General features: G+C 47.7%; 1 protein-coding gene across 1 annotated transcript in view; it reads right to left on the reverse strand.

The window, feature by feature from the left end:
• The window catches only part of LOC123744796 (X-linked interleukin-1 receptor accessory protein-like 2), a 277,022-nt gene extending 260,635 nt beyond the window's left edge, over positions 1 to 16,387 (reverse strand). Inside the window, exon 1 of the mRNA XM_045724982.1 lies at positions 15,742 to 16,387. The gene's annotated coding sequence lies outside the window, so the exon portion shown is untranslated. The remainder of the gene's footprint in view (positions 1 to 15,741) is intronic.
• Between the last annotated feature and the right edge of the window lie 6,655 nt (positions 16,388 to 23,042).

Below are 23,042 nucleotides of genomic sequence, written 5' to 3' on the forward strand. Positions count from 1 at the left end.
GTGGGGTTAGGTGGTAGAGGTGGTAGAGCTGGTAGAGATGGTAGAGTTGGTAGAGTTGGTAGAGGTGGGGTAAGGTGGTAGAGGTTGTAGAGGTTGTAGAGGTGGGGTTAGGTGGTAGAGATGGTAGAGATGGTAGAGATGGTAGAGGTGGAGTTAGGTGGTAGAGGTGGTAGAGGTGGAGTTAGGTGGTAGAGGTGGTAGTGGTGGAGTTAGGTGGTAGAGGTGGAGTTAGGTGGTAAAGGTGGGGTTAGGTTGTAGAGGTGGGGTTAGGTGGTAGAGGTGGTAGAGATGGTAGAGGTGGGGTTAGGTGGTAGAGGTGGTAGAGGTGGTAGCAGTGGTCGAGGTGATAGCGGTGGTAGAGATGGGGTTAGGTGGTAGAGGTGGGGTTGGGTGGTACTGGTGGTAGAGGTGGTAGAGGTGGGGTTAGCTGGTAGAGGTGGTAGAGGTGGGGTTAGATGGTAGAGGTTGTAGAGATGGTAGAGGTGGGGTTAGGTGGTAGAGGTGGGGTTAGGTGGTAAAGGTGGTACAGGTGGGGTTAGGTGGTAGAGGTTGTAGAGATGGTAGAGGTGGGGTTAGGTGGCAGAGGTGGGGTTAGGTGGTAAAAGGTGGTAGAGGTGGGGTTAGGTGGTAGAGGTTGTAGAGATGGTAGAGGTGGGGTTAGGTGGTAGAGTTGGTAGAGGTGGTAGATGTGGGGTTAGGTGGCAGAGGTGGTAGAGGTGGGGGTTAAGTGGCCGAGGTTGTAGAGATGGTAGAGGTGCGATTAGGTGGTTGAGGTGGGGTTAGGTGGTAGAGGTGGCAGAGGAGGGGTTAAGTGGTCGAGGGTGGGGTTAGGTGGTAGAGGTGGGGTTCGGTAGAAGAGGTGGTAGAGGTGGTAAAAGGCTGGGTTAGGTGGTAGAGGTGGGGTTAGATGGTAGAGGTGGGGTTAGGGGAAAGAAGTGGTAGAGGTGGTAGAGGTGGGGTTAGGGTGGTAGAGGTGGTAGAGGTGGTAGAGATGGTAGTGTTGGTAGAGTTGGTAGAGGTGGGGTAAGGTGGTAGAGGTTGTAGAGGTTGTAGAGGTGGGGTTAGGTAGTAGAGATGGTAGAGATGGTAGAGGTGGAGTTAGGTGGTAGAGGTGGTAGAGGTGGTAGATGTGGGGTTAGGTGGCAGAGGTGGTAGAGGTGGGGTTAAGTGGTCGAGGTTGTAGAGATGGTAGAGGTGCGATTAGGTGGTAGAGGTGGGGTTAGGTGGTAGAGGTGGTAGAAGAGGTGGTAGAGGTGGTAAAGGCGGGGTTAGGTGGTAGAGGTGGGGTTAGGTGGTAGAGGTGGGGTTAGGTGGAAGAAGTGGTAGAGGTGGGGTTAGGTGGTAGAGGTGGTAGAGGTGGTAGAGGTGGTAGAGATGGTAGAGTTGGTAGAGTTGGTAGAGGTGGTAGAGGTGGGGTTAAGTGGTCGAGGTTGTAGAGATGGTAGAGGTGCGATTAGGTGGTTGAGGTGGGGTTAGGTGGTAGAGGTGGCAGAGGAGGGGTTAAGTGGTCGAGGTGGGGTTAGGTGGTAGAGGTGGGGTTCGGTAGAAGAGGTGGTAGAGGTGGTAAAGGCGGGGTTAGGTGGTAGAGGTGGGGTTAGATGGTAGAGGTGGGGTTAGGGGAAAGAAGTGGTAGAGGTGGTAGAGGTGGGGTTAGGTGGTAGAGGTGGTAGAGCTGGTAGAGATGGTAGAGTTGGTAGAGTTGGTAGAGGTGGGGTAAGGTGGTAGAGGTTGTAGAGGTTGTAGAGGTGGGGTTAGGTGGTAGAGATGGTAGAGATGGTAGAGATGGTAGAGGTGGAGTTAGGTGGTAGAGGTGGTAGAGGTGGAGTTAGGTGGTAGAGGTGGTAGTGGTGGAGTTAGGTGGTAGAGGTGGAGTTAGGTGGTAAAGGTGGGGTTAGGTTGTAGAGGTGGGGTTAGGTGGTAGAGGTGGTAGAGATGGTAGAGGTGGGGTTAGGTGGTAGAGGTGGTAGAGGTGGTAGCGGTGGTAGAGGTGATAGCGGTGGTAGAGATGGGGTTAGGTGGTAGAGGTGGGGTTGGGTGGTACTGGTGGTAGAGGTGGTAGAGGTGGGGTTAGCTGGTAGAGGTGGTAGAGGTGGGGTTAGATGGTAGAGGTTGTAGAGATGGTAGAGGTGGGGTTAGGTGGTAGAGGTGGGGTTAGGTGGTAAAGGTGGTACAGGTGGGGTTAGGTGGTAGAGGTTGTAGAGATGGTAGAGGTGGGGTTAGGTGGCAGAGGTGGGGTTAGGTGGTAAAAGTGGTAGAGGTGGGGTTAGGTGGTAGAGGTTGTAGAGATGGTAGAGGTGGGGTTAGGTGGTAGAGTTGGTAGAGGTGGTAGATGTGGGGTTAGGTGGCAGAGGTGGTAGAGGTGGGGTTAAGTGGCCGAGGTTGTAGAGATGGTAGAGGTGCGATTAGGTGGTTGAGGTGGGGTTAGGTGGTAGAGGTGGCAGAGGAGGGGTTAAGTGGTCGAGGTGGGGTTAGGTGGTAGAGGTGGGGTTCGGTAGAAGAGGTGGTAGAGGTGGTAAAGGCTGGGTTAGGTGGTAGAGGTGGGGTTAGATGGTAGAGGTGGGGTTAGGGGAAAGAAGTGGTAGAGGTGGTAGAGGTGGGGTTAGGTGGTAGAGGTGGTAGAGGTGGTAGAGATGGTAGTGTTGGTAGAGTTGGTAGAGGTGGGGTAAGGTGGTAGAGGTTGTAGAGGTTGTAGAGGTGGGGTTAGGTAGTAGAGATGGTAGAGATGGTAGAGGTGGAGTTAGGTGGTAGAGGTGGTAGAGGTGGTAGATGTGGGGTTAGGTGGCAGAGGTGGTAGAGGTGGGGTTAAGTGGTCGAGGTTGTAGAGATGGTAGAGGTGCGATTAGGTGGTAGAGGTGGGGTTAGGTGGTAGAGGTGGTAGAAGAGGTGGTAGAGGTGGTAAAGGCGGGGTTAGGTGGTAGAGGTGGGGTTAGGTGGTAGAAGTGGGGTTAGGTGGAAGAAGTGGTAGAGGTGGGGTTAGGTGGTAGAGGTGGTAGAGGTGGTAGAGGTGGTAGAGATGGTAGAGTTGGTAGAGTTGGTAGAGGTGGTAGAGGTGGGGTAAGGTGGGAGAGGTTGTAGAGGTTGTAGAGGTGGGGTTAGGTGGTAGAGATGGTAGAGATGGTAGAGGTGGAGTTAGGTGGTAGAGGTGGTAGAGATGGGGTTAGGTGGTAGAGGTGGTAGAGGTGGGGTTAGGTGGTAGAGGTGTTAGAGGTGGTAGAGGTGGGGTTAGGTGGTAGAGGTGGGGTTAGGTGGTAGAGGCGGGGTTAGGTGGTAGAAGTGGTAGCGGTGGTAATGATGGTAAAGGTGGGGTTAGGTGGTAGAGGTGGTAGCAGTGGTAGCAGTGGGGTTAGGTGGTAGAGGTGGTAGCGGTGGGGTTAGGTGGTAGAGATTGTAGAGGTGGGATTAGGTGGTAGAGGTTGTACAGTTGGTAGAGGTGGTAGAGGTGGTAGAGGTGGGGTTAGGTGGTACAGGTGGTACAGGTGGGGTTAGGTGGTAGAGGTTGTAGAGATGGTAGAGGTGGGGTTAGGTGGTAGAGTTGGTAGAGGTGGTAGAGTTGGAGTTAGGTGGTAGAGGTGGTAGAGGTGGGGTTAGGTGGTAGAGGTGGGGTTACGTGGAAGAGGTGGAAGAGATGGTAGAGGTGGGGTTAGGTGGTAGAGGTGGGTTTAGGTGGTAGAGGTGGTAGAGGTGGGGTTAGGTGGTAGAGGTGGTAGAGGTGGTAGAGGTGGGGTTAGGTGGTAGAGTTGGTAGAGGTGGTAGAGATGGTAGAGGTGGTAGCGGTGGGGTTAGTTGGTAGAGGTGGTAGAGGTTGTAGAGATGGTAGAGGTGGGGTTAGGTGGTAGTGGTGGTAGAGGTGGTAGTTGTGGGGTTAGGTGGCAGAGGTGGTAGAGGTGGGGTTAAGTGGTCGAGGTTGTAGAGATGGTAGAGGTGGGGTTAGGTGGTAGAGGTGGGGTTAGGTGGTAGAAGTGGTAGAGGTGATAGAGGTGGGGTTAGGTGGTAGAGGTGGTAGAGATGGTAGAGTTGGTAGTGGTGGGGTAAGTTGGTAGAGGTCGTAGAGGTGGTAGAGGTGGGGTTAGGTGGTAGAGATGGTAGAGATGGTAGAGGTGGAGTTATGTGGTAGAGGTGGTAGAGGTGGAGTTAGGTGGTAGAGGTGGAGTTAGGTGGTAGAGGTGGTAGAGGTGGAGTTAGGTGGTAAAGGTGGGGTTAGGTTGTAGAGGTGGGGTTAGGTGGTAGAGGTGGGGTTAGGTGGTAGAGGTGGAGTTAGGTGGTAGAGAAGGTAGAGGTGGAGTTAGGTTGTAAAGGTGGGGTTAGGTTGTAGAGGTGGGGTTAGGTGGTAGGGGTGGGGTTAGGTGGAAGAGGTGGGGTTCGATGGTAGAGGTGGGGTTAGGTGGTAGAGATGGTAGAGATGGTAGAGGTGTAGTTAGGTGGTAGAGGTGGTAGAGGTGGAGTTAGGTGGTGAAGTTAGGTGGTAGAGGTGGAGTTACGTGGAAGAGGTGGAGTTCGGTGGTAGAGGTGGTAGAGGTTGTAGAGATGGTAGAGGTGGGGTTAGGTGGTAGAGGTGGGGTTAGGTGGTAGAGGTGATAGAGGTGGGGTTAGGTGGTAGAGTTGGTAGAGGTGGTAGAGATGGTAGAGGTAGTAGCGGTGGGGTTAGTTGGTAGAGGTGGTAGAGGTTGTAGAGATGGTAGAGGTGGGGTTAGGTGGTAGTGGTGGTAGAGGTGGTAGCGGTGGGGTTAGGTGGTAGAGGTGGTAGAGGTGGTAGAGGTGGTAGAGATGGTAGAGGTGGTAGAGGTGGTAGCATTGGTAGCAGTGGGGTTAGGTGGTAGAGGTGGTAGCGGTGGGGTTAGGTGGTAGAGATTGTAGAGGTGGGATTAGGTGGTAGAGGTTGTAGAGTTGTTAGAGGTGGTAGAGGTGGGGTTTGGTGGTAGAGGTTGTAGAGATGGTAGAGGTGGGGTTAGGTGGTAGAGTTGGTAGAGGTGGTAGAGTTGGAGTTAGGTGGTAAAGGTGGTAGAGGTGGGGTTAGGTGGTAGAGGTGGGGTTACGTGGAAGAGGTGGAAGAGATGGTAGAGGTGGGGTTAGGTGGTAGAGGTGGGGTTAGGTGGTAGAGGTGGTAGAGGTGGGGTTAGGTGGTAGAGGTGGTAGAGGTGGTAGAGGTGGGGTTAGGTGGTAGAGTTGGTAGAGGTGGTAGAGATGGTAGAGGTGGTAGCGGTGGGGTTAGTTGGCAGAGGTGGTAGAGGTTGTAGAGATGGTAGAGGTGGGGTTAGGTGGTAGTGGTGGTAGAGGTGGTAGCGGTGGGGTTAGGTGGTAGAGTATGTAGAGGTGGGATTAGGTTGTAGAGGTTGTAGAGTTAGTAGAGGTGGTAGAGGTGGGGTTAGGTGGTACAGGTGGTACAGGTGGGGTTAGGTGGTAGAGTTGTTAGAGGTGGTAGAGGTGGGGTTAGGTGGTAGAGGTGGGGTTAGGTGGTAGAGGTGGAGTTAGGTGGTAGAAGTGGTAGAGGTGGAGTTAGGTTGTAAAGGTGGGGTTAGGTTGTAGAGGTGGGGTTAGGTGGTAGGGGTGGGGTTAGGTGGAAGAGGTGGGGTTCGGTGGTAGAGGTGGGGTTAGGTGGTAGAGATGGTAGAGATGGTAGAGGTGTAGTTAGGTGGTAGAGGTGGTAGAGGTGGAGTTAGGTGGTGGAGTTAGGTGGTAGAGGTGGAGTTACGTGGAAGAGGTGGAGTTCGGTGGTAGAGGTGGTAGAGGTTGTAGAGATGGTAGAGGTGGGGTTAGGTGGTAGAGGTGGGGTTAGGTGGTAGAGGTGGTAGAGGTGGGGTTAGGTGGTAGAGGTGGTAGAGGTGGTAGAGGTGGGGTTAGGTGGTAGAGTTGGTAGAGGTGGTAGAGATGGTAGAGGTAGTAGCGGTGGGGTTAGTTGGTAGAGGTCGTAGAGGTTGTAGAGATGGTAGAGGTGGGGTTAGGTGGTAGTGGTGGTAGAGGTGGTAGCGGTGGGGTTAGGTGGTAGAGGTGGTAGAGATAGTAGAGGTGGTAGAGGTGGTAGCAGTGGTAGCAGTGGGGTTAGGTGGTAGAGGTGGTAGCGGTGGGGTTAGGTGGTAGAGATTGTAGAGGTGGGATTAGGTGGTAGAGGTTGTAGAGTTGGTAGAGGTGGTAGAGGTGGGGTTAGGTGGTAGAGGTGGTAGAGGTGGGGTTAGGTGGTACAGGTGGTACAGGTGGGGTTAGGTGGTAGAGTTGTTAGAGGTGGTAGAGGTGGGCTTTGGTGGTAGAGGTTGTAGAGATGGTAGAGGTGGGGTTAGGTGGTAGAGTTGGTAGAGGTGGTAGAGTTGGAGTTAGGTGGTAGAGGTGGTAGAGGTGGGGTTAGGTGGTAGAGGTGGGGTTACGTGGAAGAGGTGGAAGAGATGGTAGAGGTGGGGTTAGGTGGTAGAGGTGGGGTTAGGTGGTAGAGGTGGTAGAGGTGGGGTTAGGTGGTAGAGGTGGTAGAGGTGGTAGAGGTGGGGTTAGGTGGTAGAGTTGGTAGAGGTAGTAGAGATGGTAGAGGTGGTAGCGGTGGGGTTAGTTGGTAGAGGTGGTAGAGGTTGTAGAGATGGTAGAGGTGGGGTTAGGTGGTAGTGGTGGTAGGGGTGGTAGCGGTGGGGTTAGGTGGTAGAGGTGGTAGAGATGGTAGAGGTGGTAGAGTTGGTAGCAGTGGTAGCAGTGGGGTTAGGTGGTAGAGGTGGTAGCGTGGGGTTAGGTGGTAGAGATTGTAGAGGTGGGATTAGGTGGTAGAGGTTGTAGAGTTAGTAGAGGTGGTAGAGGTGGGGTTAGGTGGTACAGGTGGTACAGGTGGGGTTAGGTGGTAGAGTTGTTAGAGGTGGTAGAGGTGGGGTTAGGTGGTAGAGGTTGTAGAGATGGTAGAGGTGGGGTTAGGTGGTAGAGTTGGTAGAGTTGGAGTTAGGGTGGTAGAGGTGGTAGAGGTGGGGTTAGGTGGTAGAGGTGGTAGAGGTGGTAGAGGTGGTAGAGCTGTGGTTAGGTGGTAGAGGTGGTAGAAGTGGTGTTAGGTGGTAAAGGTGGGGTTAGGTGGTAGAGGTGGGGTTAGGTGGTAGAGGTGAGGTTAGGTGGTAGAGGTGCGGTTAGGTGGTAAAGGTGGGGTTAGGTGATATATATGTGGGGTTAGGTGGTAGAGGTGGTAGAGGTGGGATTAGGTGGTAGAGGTGGTAGAGGTTGTAGAGATGGTAGAGGTGGGGTTAGGTGGTAGAGGTGGTAGAGTTGGTAAAGGTGGGGTTAGGTGGTAGAGGTGGGGTTAAGTGGTAGAGGTGGTAGAGGTGGGGTTAGGTGGTAGAGGTGGTAGAGGTGGTAGAGCTGTGGTTAGATGGTAGAGGTGGTAGAAGTGGTGTTAGGTGGTAAAGGTGGGGTTAGGTGGTAGAGGTGGGGTTAGGTGGTAGAGGTGAGGTTAGGTGGTAGAGGTGCGGTTAGGTGGTAAAGGTGGGGTTAGGTGATATAGGTGGGGTTAGGTGGTAGAGGTGGTAGAGGTGGGATTAGGTGGTAGAGGTGGTAGAGGTTGTAGAGATGGTAGAGGTGGGGTTAGGTGGTAGAGGTGGTAGAGTTGGTAAAGGTGGGGTTAGGTGGTAGAGATGGGGTTAAGTGGTAGAGGTGGTAGAGGTGGGGTTAGGTGGTAGAGGTGGTTGAGGTGGGGGTTAGGTGGTAGAGGTGGTAGCTGTGGTAGAGGTGGGGTTAGGTGGTAGAGGTGGTAGCGTGGGGTTAGGTGGTAGAGATTGTAGAGGTGGGATTAGGTGGTAGAGGTTGTAGAGTTAGTAGAGGTGGTAGAGGTGGGGTTAGGTGGTACAGGTGGTACAGGTGGGGTTAGGTGGTAGAGTTGTTAGAGGTGGTAGAGGTGGGGTTAGGTGGTAGAGGTTGTAGAGATGGTAGAGGTGGGGTTAGGTGGTAGAGTTGGAGTTAGGTGGTAGAGGTGGTAGAGGTGGGGTTAGGTGGTAGAGGTGGTAGAGGTGGTAGAGGTGGTAGAGCTGTGGTTAGGTGGTAGAGGTGGTAGAAGTGGTGTTAGGTGGTAAAGGTGGGGTTAGGTGGTAGAGGTGGGGTTAGGTGGTAGAGGTGAGGTTAGGTGGTAGAGGTGCGGTTAGGTGGTAGAGGTTGTAGAGGTGGTAGAGGTGGGGTTAGGTGGTACAGGTGGTACAGGTGGGGTTAGGTGGTAGAGTTGTTAGAGGTGGTAGAGGTGGGGTTAGGTGGTAGAGGTTGTAGAGATGGTAGAGGTGGGGTTAGGTGGTAGAGTTGGAGTTAGGTGGTAGAGGTGGTAGAGGTGGGGTTAGGTGGTAGAGGTGGTAGAGGTGGTAGAGGTGGTAGAGCTGTGGTTAGGTGGTAGAGGTGGTAGAAGTGGTGTTAGGTGGTAGAGGTGGTAGAGGTGGGGTTAGGTGGTAGAGGTGGGGTTACGTGGAAGAGGTGGAAGAGATGGTAGAGGTGGGGTTAGGTGGTAGAGGTGGGGTTAGGTGGTAGAGGTGGTAGAGGGTGGGGTTAGGTGGTAGAGGTGGTAGAGGTGGTAGAGGTGGGGTTAGGTGGTAGAGTTGGTAGAGGTAGTAGAGATGGTAGAGGTGGTAGCGGTGGGGTTAGTTGGTAGAGGTGGTAGAGGTTGTAGAGATGGTAGAGGTGGGGTTAGGTGGTAGTGGTGGTAGGGGTGGTAGCGGTGGGGTTAGGTGGTAGAGGTGGTAGAGATGGTAGAGGTGGTAGAGTTGGTAGCAGTGGTAGCAGTGGGGTTAGGTGGTAGAGGTGGTAGCGTGGGGTTAGGTGGTAGAGATTGTAGAGGTGGGATTAGGTGGTAGAGGTTGTAGAGTTAGTAGAGGTGGTAGAGGTGGGGTTAGGTGGTACAGGTGGTACAGGTGGGGTTAGGTGGTAGAGTTGTTAGAGGTGGTAGAGGTGGGGTTAGGTGGTAGAGGTTGTAGAGATGGTAGAGGTGGGGTTAGGTGGTAGAGTTGGTAGAGTTGGAGTTAGGTGGTAGAGGTGGTAGAGGTGGGGTTAGGTGGTAGAGGTGGTAGAGGTGGTAGAGGTGGTAGAGCTGTGGTTAGGTGGTAGAGGTGGTAGAAGTGGTGTTAGGTGGTAAAGGTGGGGTTAGGTGGTAGAGGTGGGGTTAGGTGGTAGAGGTGAGGTTAGGTGGTAGAGGTGCGGTTAGGTGGTAAAGGTGGGGTTAGGTGATATATATGTGGGGTTAGGTGGTAGAGGTGGTAGAGGTGGGATTAGGTGGTAGAGGTGGTAGAGGTTGTAGAGATGGTAGAGGTGGGGTTAGGTGGTAGAGGTGGTAGAGTTGGTAAAGGTGGGGTTAGGTGGTAGAGGTGGGGTTAAGTGGTAGAGGTGGTAGAGGTGGGGTTAGGTGGTAGAGGTGGTAGAGGTGGTAGAGCTGTGGTTAGATGGTAGAGGTGGTAGAAGTGGTGTTAGGTGGTAAAGGTGGGGTTAGGTGGTAGAGGTGGGGTTAGGTGGTAGAGGTGAGGTTAGGTGGTAGAGGTGCGGTTAGGTGGTAAAGGTGGGGTTAGGTGATATAGGTGGGGTTAGGTGGTAGAGGTGGTAGAGGTGGGATTAGGTGGTAGAGGTGGTAGAGGTTGTAGAGATGGTAGAGGTGGGGTTAGGTGGTAGAGGTGGTAGAGTTGGTAAAGGTGGGGTTAGGTGGTAGAGATGGGGTTAAGTGGTAGAGGTGGTAGAGGTGGGGTTAGGTGGTAGAGGTGGTTGAGGTGGGGTTAGGTGGTAGAGGTGGTAGCTGTGGTAGAGGTGGGGTTAGGTGGTAGAGGTGGTAGCGTGGGGTTAGGTGGTAGAGATTGTAGAGGTGGGATTAGGTGGTAGAGGTTGTAGAGTTAGTAGAGGTGGTAGAGGTGGGGTTAGGTGGTACAGGTGGTACAGGTGGGGTTAGGTGGTAGAGTTGTTAGAGGTGGTAGAGGTGGGGTTAGGTGGTAGAGGTTGTAGAGATGGTAGAGGTGGGGTTAGGTGGTAGAGTTGGAGTTAGGTGGTAGAGGTGGTAGAGGTGGGGTTAGGTGGTAGAGGTGGTAGAGGTGGTAGAGGTGGTAGAGCTGTGGTTAGGTGGTAGAGGTGGTAGAAGTGGTGTTAGGTGGTAAAGGTGGGGTTAGGTGGTAGAGGTGGGGTTAGGTGGTAGAGGTGAGGTTAGGTGGTAGAGGTGCGGTTAGGTGGTAAAGGTGGGGTTATGTGATATAGGTGGGGTTAGTTGGTAGAGGTGGTAGAGGTGGGATTAGGTGGTAGAGGTGGTAGAGGTTGTAGAGATGGTAGAGGTGGGGTTAGGTGGTAGAGGTGGTAGAGTTGGTAAAGGTGGGGTTAGGTGGTAGAGGTGGTAGAGGTTGTAGAGATGGTAAAGGTGGGGTTAGGTGGTAGAGGTGGGGTTAAGTGGTAGAGGTGGTAGAGGTGGGGTTAGGTGGTAGAGGTGGTAGAGGTGGTAGAGCTGTGGTTAGGTGGTAGAGGTGGTAGAAGTGGTGTTAGGTGGTAAAGGTGGGGTTAGGTGGTAGAGGTGGGGTTAGGTGGTAGAGGTGAGGTTAGGTGGTAGAGGTGCGGTTAGGTGGTAAAGGTGGGGTTAGGTGATATAGGTGGGGTTAGGTGGTAGAGGTGGTAGAGGTGGGATTAGGTGGTAGAGGTGGTAGAGGTTTTAGAGATGGTAGAGGTGGGGTTAGGTGGTAGAGGTGGTAGAGTTGGTAAAGGTGGGGTTAGGTGGTAGAGGTGGGGTTAAGTGGTAGAGGTGGTAGAGGTGGGGTTAGGTGGTAGAGGTGGTTGAGGTGGGGTTAGGTGGTAGAGGTGGTAGCTGTGGTAGAGGTGGGGTTAGGTGGTAGTGGTGGTAGAGGTGGTGTTAGGTGGCAGAGGTGGTAGAGATGGTGTTAGGTGGCAGAGGTGGGGTTAGGTGGTAGAGGTGGTAGAAGTGGTAGAGGTGGTAGAGGTGGAGTTAGGTGGTAGAGGCGGTAGAGGTGGGGTTAGGTGGTAGAGGTGGTAGAGGTGGGGTTAGGTGGTAGAGGTGGGGTTAGGCGGTAGACGTGTAGTTAGGTGGTAGAGGTGGAGTTAGGTGGTAGAGGTGGTAGAGGTTGTAGAGATGGTAGAGGTGGGGTTAGGTGGTAGAGGTGGGGTTAGGTGGTAGAGGTGGGGTTAATTGGTAGAGGTGGTAGAGGTGGTAGAGATGGTAGATGTGGTAACGGTGTGGTTAGGTGGTAGAAGTTGTAGAGATGGTAGAGGTGGGGTTAGGTGGTAGAGATGGTAGAGGTGGTAGCGGTGGGGTTAGGTTGTAGAGGTGGTAACGTTGGGGTTCGGTGGTAGAGATGGTAGAGGTGGGATTAGGTGGTAGAGGTTGTAGATTTGGTAGAGGTGGTAGAGGTGGGGTTAGGTGGTAGAGGTGGTACAGGTGGTAGAGGTTGTAGATTTGGTAGAGGTGGTAGAGGTGGGGTTAGGTGGTAGAGATTGTAGAGATGGTAGAGGTGAGGTTAGGTGGTAGAGTTGGTAGAGGTGGTAGAGTTGGAGTTAGGTGGTAGAGGTGGTAGAGGTGGGGTTAGGTGGTAGAGGTGGTAGAGATGGTAGAGGTGGTGTTAGGTTGTAGAGGTGGAAGAGGTGGTCGGGGTGGGGTTAAGTGGTCGAGGTGGGTTAGGTGGTAGAGTTGGTAGAGGTGGTAGAGGTGGGGTTAGGTGGTAGAGGTGGTAGAGGTGGGGTTAGCTGGTAGAGGTGGTAGAGGTGGGGTTAGGTGGTAGAGTTGGTAGAGGTGGTAGAGGTGGGGTTAGGTGGTAGAGGTGGGGTTAGGTGGTAGAGGTGGGGTTAGGTGGTAGAGGTGGTAGAGGTGGGGTTAGGTGGTAGAGGTGGTAGAGGTGGTGTTAGGTGGCAGAGGTGGTAGAGGTTGGTGTTAGGTGGTAGAGGTGGGGTTAGGTGGTAGAGGTGGTAGAGATGGAGTTAGGTGGTAGAGGTGGGGTTAGGCGGTAGAGGTGGGGTTAGGTGGGAGAGGTGGTAGAAGTGGTAGAAGTGGGGTTAGGTGGTAGAGGTGGTAGAGTTGGTAGAAGTGGGGTTAGGTGGTAGAGGTGGTAGAGGTGGGGTTAGCTGGTAGAGGTGGGGTTAGGTGGTAGAGGTGGGGTTAGGCAGTAGGCGGTGGGGTTAGGCGGTAGAGGTGGGGTTTGGTGGTAGAAGTGGGGTTAGGTGGTAGAGGTGGTAGAAGTGGTATAGGTGGTAGAAGTGGTATAGGTAGTAGAGGTGGGGTTAGGCGGTAGAGGTGGGGTTAGGTGGTAGAGGTGGTAGAAGTGGTAGAAGTGGGGTTAGGTGGTAGAGTTGGTAGAGGTGGGGTTCGGTGGTAGAGGTGGTAGAAGTGGTATAGGTGGTAGAGGTGGTAGAAGTGGTAGAGGTGGTAGAATTGGTAGTGGGCTGCTGCTCTGTGCCGGCACGCTACAGGGGCCGGCTGCCCATTGACACCCCACAAAAAGCATCTGGCGGAAACTAATTTCAACCTTGTGGTTATAGATGTCAACAATAAAACCCAAAGAGCTCCATTGAACATCATAAATTAGAATTTCAGCCGTGATCTTGCCCGGGCCTGGGCGCTCCCCTCCCTTTAATAGTAAAGTCTTTATGATGAACAGGTTGACGGTGATAAATGGTCACAGCTAAGGTGAGCCTGCTACCACTTGGGGATTTGTGCCTCCATCTGTTTTCATTTAGACACAGTTTTGCTTGATATTGTTGGAGGGACTAGGAGCCACCATAACAGTACAGGGTGCTGGACTGCTCTCCTGAGGACACAGAGGTTAACTTCTACAGTTTGGTTCAACACGAACTCAATGGCTATGTCTTCATATACAGTACCTTGGCATTATAGGCTTCTATATGCATTACTCCTGTATTCATTACTCCTGAATGCATTACTCCTCAATGCATTACTCCTCAATGCATTACTCCTGTATGAATTATGCATTACTCCTGTATGCATTACTCATGTATACATTACTCCTGTATAAAGTATGCATCACTCCTGTATGATGTATGCATTACTCCTGTATGCATTACTCATGTATGATGTATGCATTACTCCTGTATGCATTACCCATGTATGATGTATGCATTACGCCTGTATGCATTACTCCTGTATCAATTATACATTACTCCTGTATGATGTATGCATTACTCATGTATTCTGTATGCATTACTCATGTATGCTGTATGCATTACTCCTGTATGCATTACCCATGTATGATGTATGCATTACTCCTGTATGAATTATGTATTACTCCTGTATACTTTTCTCCTGTATAAAGTATACATTACTCCTGTATGATGTATGCATTACTCCTGTATGCATTACTCCTGTATGCTGTATGCATTACTCCTGTATGCTTTACTTATGTATGCTGTATGCATTACTCCTGTATGGATTATGCATTACTCCTGTATGCATTACTCCTGTATAAAGTATGCATTACTCATGTATGCTCTATGCATTACTCCTGTATGCTTTACTTATGTATGCTGTATGCATTACTCCTGTATGGATTATGCATTACTCCTGTATGCATTACTCCTGTATAAAGTATGCATTACTCATGTATGCTCTGATGCATTACTCCTGTATGCATTACTCATGTATGCTCTATGCATTACTCCTGCATGCATTACTCCTCTATGTATTACTCCTGTATGCATTACTCATGTATGCTCTATGCATTACTCCTGCATGCATTACTCCTCTATGTATTACTCCTGTATGCATTACTCCTGTATGAAGTGTGCATTACTCCTGTATGCATTACTCCTGTATGAAGTATGCATTACTCCTGTATGCAGTATGCATTACTCCTCTATGCATTACTTATTCTTCTCCTGTCTTGTATCTTTCTGTTGAATCTATAGGGATGGCTAGTAGGTCCATGTCATGCCATGGTAATTGGATGAGATGAGCTAAAATTCTTGATAGATCCAGTTTTACTTGAACTATATCACATGAACAGCTAAAAGCTAAAAGCTAAAAGGGCGAGAAGTTCAACAAAGATGCGAACATCATTGCCCGGCTCATGTCAACTCTACTTATTGTCTTTGGCCTTCAAAATAACCGCTTGTACTTAAACGGAAGTAAAATGACCTAACACCCCCAGAGCAGAAAAAAATCAACTGTTAAAAATGGTCTTCTTCAGATAACCTTTCTGAAATGCAGAATGGAACTTGCTCATCGTGCCCTGTGGAAGTATTAATGTTGGCCTCGCTCCATGAGCACCAATGTGTGTTTATCTTCCATGATACATACCCTCAGTTCAAAGAATAACGTGGCAGTAAGGCTGTAATTACCACACAGAGGCAGAACATATGCTTAACCTTGCATGACCTCGCTTATGCATACAAGGCAAATAGAAATTCAGGAATGAATATCAGTTTTTTCATTGTATTAGACATACTCATCAAATGACAACAGATAACTATTGGTTTATTTACTATTGGTCTGCATTCGCCAGGCCCTTGTCTGGCCCTCCTTACAGGTCATGTGACCTGACACCTACATGAACAACTAGAAGGACAGGGGGGATATTATAATTGCTTGGAAAAGCTCTTCTCCAAGGCAATCACTGTAGCAATGTAAAAGAGGTGGAAGAATTCAGGCAGCAGGTCTAGTACTGGGTCAGTTATGGAGCAAATTGTCCTTCCAAAGGAATGCATTGTGAAGAAAGAGCTACTCTAACAGAGGCTGAAGGACTCACCTGCACTATTGCTTCTGCATATGGTAGGTAATAACACCCTAACATTGCACCTTATTACCTACTATATGTTCCTGTAGAAGCAATAGTGCAGGTGAGTCCTTCAGCCTTTGTTAGAGTAGCTCTTTCTTAAGGTGCAATAAGGTGCAATAAGGTGCAATGTTGTAGACTGTGTGTATAGGGGCCAATTTACATCAACTTTTTTTTCTAACGTAAAGATTTAAACATTGCAAGTTTTGTGTAGGGGGAAATTAAACATCTACCTCCCTACACTTTTCTCATGTCATGATTGTATTGTTTGGTTTGAGGTCAGGCAAATCCCTTCATTAGCCTACAATATCCACTGAATACAGGCCCACTATGAGTGCCTCTTAAATCTAGCAGCAATACCATATGACAGATGTGATAATCATGTCACCAGATGACAGGAATGCAGTCGGTTCTCTACATTTTTGGCAGATAAAGTTGTCCAACACACCTTCAGGTGTGCATACATATTTCCTTACAAGGTGAACATTCCCGCATCTATTGGTCATCTTTTTGCGGTTGATCCGTTTCTTATGTTCTCTCTCCCCACTTTCCAGCAGAGGTAAATGGATGGGCAGTGGCGCTGAAAGTGACAGTTAAAGTCTGGCTGCAGTCGATCTTCAGTCCGGAACCTGATCTATGGAGTTACTTTATTGTATAAATCAATGTGGCCAGACAGCCTGCTTTACCGGTAGCCCGTATCTCTGGGTGACACCAGTGATGTGCGCTCTACCATTAAACGACCACAATAATTAAACCCACTGCCTCATTCAGCCTCTGCCTGCATCACACCACCACGGTCACACAAACCAGGATGCGCTGGTGCTTAAATGAAACAATCAACATCTCTCTGTTGGGACCCCTGTAACAAATTAACAGCGCAATGCAATACAAGGTTTTCAAATAAAGAATCTAACAGGACGTGCATAAACCATCACTTTACTTCCATGGTCTGTTTTCTGATTCTCATAACTTATAAAGCATTACGTGCGCACAGGCGCGCACACACACAGTTGAACATTTTGTATTATTAGGTTGCCAGGTTCAGGTTGCCACTCACCTGATTTTGATAATCCCTGCAACAGAATCAGATGATCAATTGAAGCTGGTTTCAATAAAGTATATCCACTCGTTTGAGTATGTTTGAGTTTGTTTTCTAAATGTGTTACAGCATAAAGCACGGTCTCTCCGGTTCAAGTCAGCTCACAACGTTTGAAATGAAATTGTCAGAGCACAAGACAAAGCAGGAAAAACTGCGGAACCATTATTTTTTTTTACTTCAGTCAAATAAAAAAACTGTGAGGACGGATAGCACACGCTATTTAATTTCAAGGATATTCGACAGCCATCATTAGTCGACAGAAAATGAACTCGTTTGAGTTACTTCGGGTGTTCTTCCCCTAGTCCGACGAAATTCTGAAGATTCGCTCTACTTTAGATGGCCAAAAATACTTCAATTTTCCGGGAATCCTGGACTCATCACAACCAAAGGGTTGCAAAACGGCTCTCTGTCCTCCCCTGTTGTACACCTTCCACAGCGCTGTCTCACCCCTTATGAGATAAATCACTCATATTGCATTGGAAAAGCTCCACATATGATGTGCGTTGTGCTGGAGTGGCTTTGAAGACTACAGCAATCGACGAGGAGCTCTCGCAGCAAGAGCTCAGTTCCAGAGCCCGCGCGCGCTCCCTCATTGAACATGCATCCAGAGACATTAACTCCGCGAGGACGCTGTTCTTCAGCACCAAGCGCCTGCGGGGAAACAGATAGCGCCAAAAGTGCTGTTAACTCAAGGGATGATTTCACGAACACTCTTTTAAGACAGTATCTAAAATTACACTGACAACTGAAACAGTAGGCTACAGCAATAGTATATACCAAAATATATTTTTAGGAGCGTTAGTTTTGGAAAATATAACCCCTATCGCCTCCATGTGGCGGTGAGGGATGTCGTGTGAGGGCAAGCCTAAAACACCAGAGAGAGAGACAAGGAAGACATATTTTTGTTATAAAACTGTACTTGAACAGACCTACAATATCACCATAATGCAAAAGCAAAAATAGTCAAATTATGAAGACACAACAAAGTGAAAGCAACCAGACAATAAGATAATGAAACAAGGGAAAGTGGGAAACAGAACTGGAAAGCCAAACAGATGATGATTTAGCAATCAACCTAAGTATTAGTCACATACATACATAGGCTTGTATGAAGTACAAGTGCACAATGGAGCCTATGACATTCTCTAATGTCAACAACTCATAGGGTTGTGGGGGAGGGATCTCATCCTAATGTCTCATGCCATGAGCAACGATGATCAAATCAGGAAGAGTGATGCACCACTGTCTTAATGGTATCAATATAGTGACTGTAAACTCCAAAACATCATGGAGGATTATGTTGATTTTTCACTTGATATGTCAATGTTGCCAACAAACAAATCGCATTAAAGCTCAGTGTGGGAGCAGCAAGACAGTTTGGCTCATTGCAGCTACAAGTCAAATGTTTAGAAACAATCTCTCCATCTGTCATTCTGATGATGCATCATTTATGCTTTAAAACTGGATGAAAAAAATGCTGAATGTAGTGGCTCACTTCACTAACAATAGTGATATGTTTTCCTTTGTTTGTTGATATAGAAGTAATGAATAATGCATTGGGTTAGGATTTGTGTGGTGTGGTCTGATTTCCTTACCTAAAACCATACATTTGCTCAATCTGCAACTTCACTCACTAAATTCAATCACTGGGAATAGCCTAGAGGTTAGAGAGGTAAACCAGCAGCTGGAAGGTTGCTGGTTCAACACCCAGGCTAGGTGACATTAAAGGACACTCTAATCCCATGTAACATCTCCTGCCATTACGCCCTTGAGCAAGGCAATTAACCAAGGCTATCTTCAATGAGGCCCGTGCTTCTATGGGGATGTTGGGAAACGCAAATCACAAAGGTCAAATAAAGCATATATTATATTCTAAAGGCTTACTCTACTGTAGGAGTATGTTCTGTTACTCTACTGCAGGAGTATGTTAAGTTACTCTAACGTAGGAGTAGGTTATGTTTCTCTACTTTAGGAGTCTGTTCTGTTACTCAACCGTAGGAGTATGTGATGTTACTCTGCAGTAGCAGTGTGTTCTGTTACTCTACTGTATGAGTATGTTCTGTTACTCTGCAGTAGGAGTATGTTCTGTTACTCTGCTGAAGGACTATGTTCTGTTACTCTACTGAAGGAGTATGTTCTGTTACTCTACTGAAGGAGTATGTTCTGTTACTCTGCAGTAGGAATGTGTTCTGTTACTCCACTGTAGGAGTGTGTTATGTTACTTTGCAGTATGAGTATATTCTGTTACTCAACTGTAGAAGGATGTTCTGTTACTCTACTGTAGGAGTTTGGTCTGCTCCTCTACTGAAGGAGTATGTTCCGTTACTCTACTGATGGAGTGCGTTCTGTTACTCTGCAGTTGGAGTATATTCTGTTACTCTACTGTAGGAGTATTTTATGTTACTCTGCAGTAGGAGTATGTTCTGTTACTTTACTGGATGAGTGTGTTCTGTTACTCTAATGGATGTGTATTTTATGTTACTCTACTGTAAGAAGATGTGCTGTTACTCTAATGTAGGAGTATTTAATGTTACTCTACTGTAGGAGTAGTTTATGTCACTCTGCAGTAAGAGTGTGTTCTGTTACTCTATTGTAGGATTATGTAATGGTTCTCTACTGTAGGAGTATTCACTCGTACTCTACTGTAGGAGATTTTCTGTTACTCTGCAGTAGGAGTATATTCTGTAACTGTACTGTAGGAGTATGCACTGTTACTCTAATGTAGGAGAATGTTATGTTACTCTGCTGTAGGATTATGTTACATCACTCTACTTTAGGAATATGTTCTGTTACTCTACTGTAGGAGCATGTTGTGTTACTCTACTGTAGGAGTATGTTGTCTTACTCTACTGTATTGGTGTTTACGATTACTCTACTGTAAGAGTTTGTTCTGTTACTCTACTGTTGGAGTATGTTTTGTTACTCTACTGTGGAAGTGTGTTCTGTTAATTTACTGTAGGAGTGTGTTCTGTTACTCCACTGTAGGAGTGTGTTCTGTTACTCCACTGTAGGAGTGTGTTCTGTTACTCCACTGTAGGAGTGTGTTCTGTTACTCTACTGTAGGAGTGTGTTCTGTTATTCCACTGTAGGAGTATGTTATGTTACTCTACTGTGGGAGTATGTCCTGTTACCCTACTGTAGGAGGGTGTTTTGTTACTCTACTGTAGGAGCGTGTACTTTTACTCTACTGTAGGAGTGTGTACTGTTACTCTACTGTAGGATTGTGTACTGTTACTCTACTGTAGGAATGTGTTCTGTTACACTACTGTATGAGTGTGTTTTATTTTAGTTTACAATAGGAATGTGTTCTGTTACTTTACTTTAGGAGTGTGAACTTTTACGCTCTTGTAGAAGTATGTTCTGTTACTCTACTGCAGGGGAGTGCTCTGTTACTCCACTGTAGGGGTGTGTTCTGTTACTCTACTGCAGGGGAGTGCTCTGTTACTCCACTGTAGGGGTGTGTTCTGTTACTCTACTGCAGGGGAGTGCTCTGTTACTCCACTGTAGGGGTGTGTTCTGTTACTCTACTGGAGGAGAATATACTGTTACTCTATTGGAGGCGTATGTTCTGTTTCTCTACTGGAAGAAAATATACTTTTACTTGACTGTAGGAGAATGTTATGTTACTCTACTGTAGGAATATGTACTGTTACTCTACTGTAGGAATTTGTGCTGTTACTCTACTGTAGGAGTATGTTCTGTTACTCTACCGTAAGAATATGTACTGTTACTCTACTGTAGGAGTGTGTTCTGTTACTTTGCAGCAGGGGTATATTCTGTTACTCCACAGTAGGAGTATGTTCTGTTACTCTACTGAAGGAGTATGTTCCGTTACTCTACTTTTGGAGTGTGTTCTGTTACTCTGCAGTTGGAGTATATTCTGTTACTCTATTGTAGGAGTATGTTCTGTTCCTCTGCAGTGGGAGTGTGTTCTGTGACTCTACTGAAGGAGTATGTTCTGTTACTCTACTGTTGGAGCATGTTCTGTTACTCTACTGTAGGAGTATGTTCTGTTACTCCGCAGTAGGAGTATGTTCTGTTACTCTACTGTAGGAGTATGTTCCGTTACTCTACTGAAGGAGTGTGTTCTGTTACTCTACTGTTGGAGTGTGTTCTGTTACTCTGCAGTTGGAGTATATTCTGTTACTCTATTGTAGGAGTATATTCTGTTCCTCTGCAGTAGGAGTGTGTTCTGTGACTCTACTGAAGGAGTATGTTCTGTTACTCTACTGTTGGAGCATGTTCTGTTACTCTACAGTAGGAGTATGTTCTGTTACTCTACAGTAGGAGTATGTTCTGTTACTCTACTGTAGGAGTATGTTCTGTTACTCTACAGTAGGAGTACATTCTGTTACTCTACTGTAGGATAATATACTGTTACTCTATTTGAGGAGTGTGTTCTGTTACTCTACTGTAGGCTAATATGCTTTTACTCTACTGAAGGAGTGTGTTCTGTTACTCTACTGTTGGAGTGTGTTCTGTTTCTCTGCAGTTGTAGTATATTCTGTTACTCAACTGTAGGAGTATTTTCTGTTACTCTGCAGTAGGAGTATGTTCTGTTACTCTCCTTTAGGGGTATGATATGTTACTCTGCTGTAGGAATATGTACTGCTGCTCTAATGTAGGAATATGTACTGTTACGCTACAGTAGGAGTATGTTGTGTTACTCTACTGAAGGAGTGTGTACTGTTACTCTACTGTAGGAGTGTGTTCTGTTACTATACTGTAGGAGAATGTTATGTTACTCTACCGTAGGAGTATGTTCTGTTACTCTACTGTAGGAGTGTGTTCTGTTACTCTACAATAGGAGTTTGTTCTGTTACGCTACAATAGGAGTGTGTTCTGTTACTCCACTGTAGGAGTGTTATATTACTCTACTGTAGGAGTGTGTTCTGTTTTTCCACTGTAGTAGTGTGATCTTTTACTCCACTGTGGGAGTATATTCTGTTACTCTAATGTGGGAGTATGTTTTGTTACTCTACTGTAGGAGTATGTACTGTTGCTCCACTGTAGGAGTTTGTTCTGTTTCTCTACAATATCAGTGTGTTCTGTTACTCTACTTTAGGAGTGTGTTCTGTTACTCTGCTGTAGGAGTATGTTCTGTTACTTTACTGTATGAGTGTGTTATGTTACTCTCGAGTGTGTTCTGTTACTCTACTGTAGGAGTGTGTTCTGTTACTCTACTGTAGGAGTGTGTTCTGTTGCTCTACTGTAGGAGTGGGTTCTCTTATTCTTCTGTAGGAGTATGTTCGGTTTCTCTACTGTAGGAGTGTGTTCTGTTACTCTACTTTAGGAGTATGTACTGTTACTCTTCTGTAGCGGTATGTTCTGTTACTCTCCTGTAAGAGTATGTTTTGTTTCTCTACTGTAGAAGTATGACATGGTACTCCGCTGTTGGAGTATGTTCTGTTACTCTACTGTATGAGTATGTTCTGTTACTCTAATGTAGGAGTATGTTATGTTGCTCTTCTGTAGGAATATGTTTTGTTACTCTACTGTAGGAGTATGATCTGTTACTCAACTCTTCTGTTACTCTACTGTAATTACATGATCATCATTTAATTTCACTGCATGTGCTTTATTACACCGCTGTTGAGACAGGATGTTTTGGTAACATTCAAAGTTACCAACCATCAGAGTGGACGTTGAGTTGAACACTGTGTAACAAATACCTTTTTATTGAGCTGATGGACAGAATCTCGGCCATGCGTACAATACAGAGGGAGCTCTATGAGTGCTTAATTCATCAATCTCTGCACATGACTGGCTGCCCAGCTGACAGGTGGCGTGGTACGGTGGTGAGGCGGGCGGGTAACGGCCCACGTTGTTGTCACACTGCAGCAGCTTGCCTGTTGTCTGAATGGGAGGGTCTTACCTCCCTCTACAGTACTGTAGCTATGTAATTAATCATTCCACAGTGACGCCCATCACACTGGTGGGATACATGAATCTGGTCACAGACACATGAAAGCTATGCGGCAGACAGTCTTGCGTTGAGGGCAAGATTTTCAAAGGGAGTTTGCTGCCTGCAGTTGGAAATTATATGGCCAAGACCAGCACCTCATGAAATATTGATGTCATTAATTTCAACTTTAGTGGTGTGTACAGTACAGTACAGTACAGTACAGTACAGTACAGTACAGAGGTCTACAGTGATGGGTGGACATACCACAGTTATGGGGGACATGTTAGGCTGACTGCTGATGTGAAGGTCTGGCCTGGCAACACCTGGAGGCTGCCCTGGGAGAGGCTAGAGGTGGACAGCCAGCCATGTAAGGACACTGTTGTTAAAATTGATAGCCGTTTCCTCCCATTCTAATAGTGTTGAATTATTCAGGGGGTGGATTATTCTGAGGGGAGATGTAATATTGTGTTGACTCTATACCATTATAATATTCTTCAAATGTCTTTCCTCCATTTTTACATGGTTTACCTTACAGATACTGATACAGTGCCAGCATGACAAGAATCAATAAATCAGATTAAGAATATTGGTGGCAGTCTCACTTTTTCCATCAGTTATGACGAAGGTGAGAAATGTTCACTATTAGAAACAGTGTTCCCAAAGGGTTTTCGCTCCACCCTTGTACTTGATTGATGAATTAAGGTCACTAATTTGTGAGGAACTCTCCACACCTGGTTGTCTTGGTCTTAATTGAAATGAAAAAACAAAAACGTGCAGACACTTGGACCTCCATGGAATGAGTTTGACACCTCTGCCATAGGAGAATCCTTTTTGGTTCCAGGTAGAATAATTTTTGGTTCTAGGTAGAACTATTTTGGGTTCCATGTAGAACCATCTGTGGAAAGGGTTTTACCTGGAATTCAAAAGGGTTCTACCTGGAACCAAGAATGGTTATTCAAAGGGTTCTCCTATGGGGACAGCTAAATAGCTATTTTAGGTTCTAGATAGAACTTTTTTTCTAAGAGTGTAGAACTGGCAGATAGTTCTCTTCTCACCCTCTCTACTCTCTTGGCACTGGTTCTGGTTCTGTTCTTCTGTGCTGTGCCACACTCAGGGGTGGACTGGCCATCTGGCATTTCAGGCATTTCAGGCAAATGCCATATGGGCTAGTCCATTTTTAGCCTGGTGGGCCTGTCGAACGTGTTTTTTTTACGCAAAATGATGATGATCTGGCTGATAATGGGGGCCTCAAGGGAAAAAAGGCTGATGTGGGGGCCTCGAGGAAAAAAATGGGGCGGTGTATTAGAAATGCCAGGGCAATTTCTGGTCCGAGTCCGGTCCTGGCCACACTCCT

The sequence above is a fragment of the Salmo salar genome, chromosome ssa09 (genome assembly GCF_905237065.1).
Source record: "Salmo salar chromosome ssa09, Ssal_v3.1, whole genome shotgun sequence".
Lineage (NCBI taxonomy): Eukaryota > Metazoa > Chordata > Actinopteri > Salmoniformes > Salmonidae > Salmo > Salmo salar.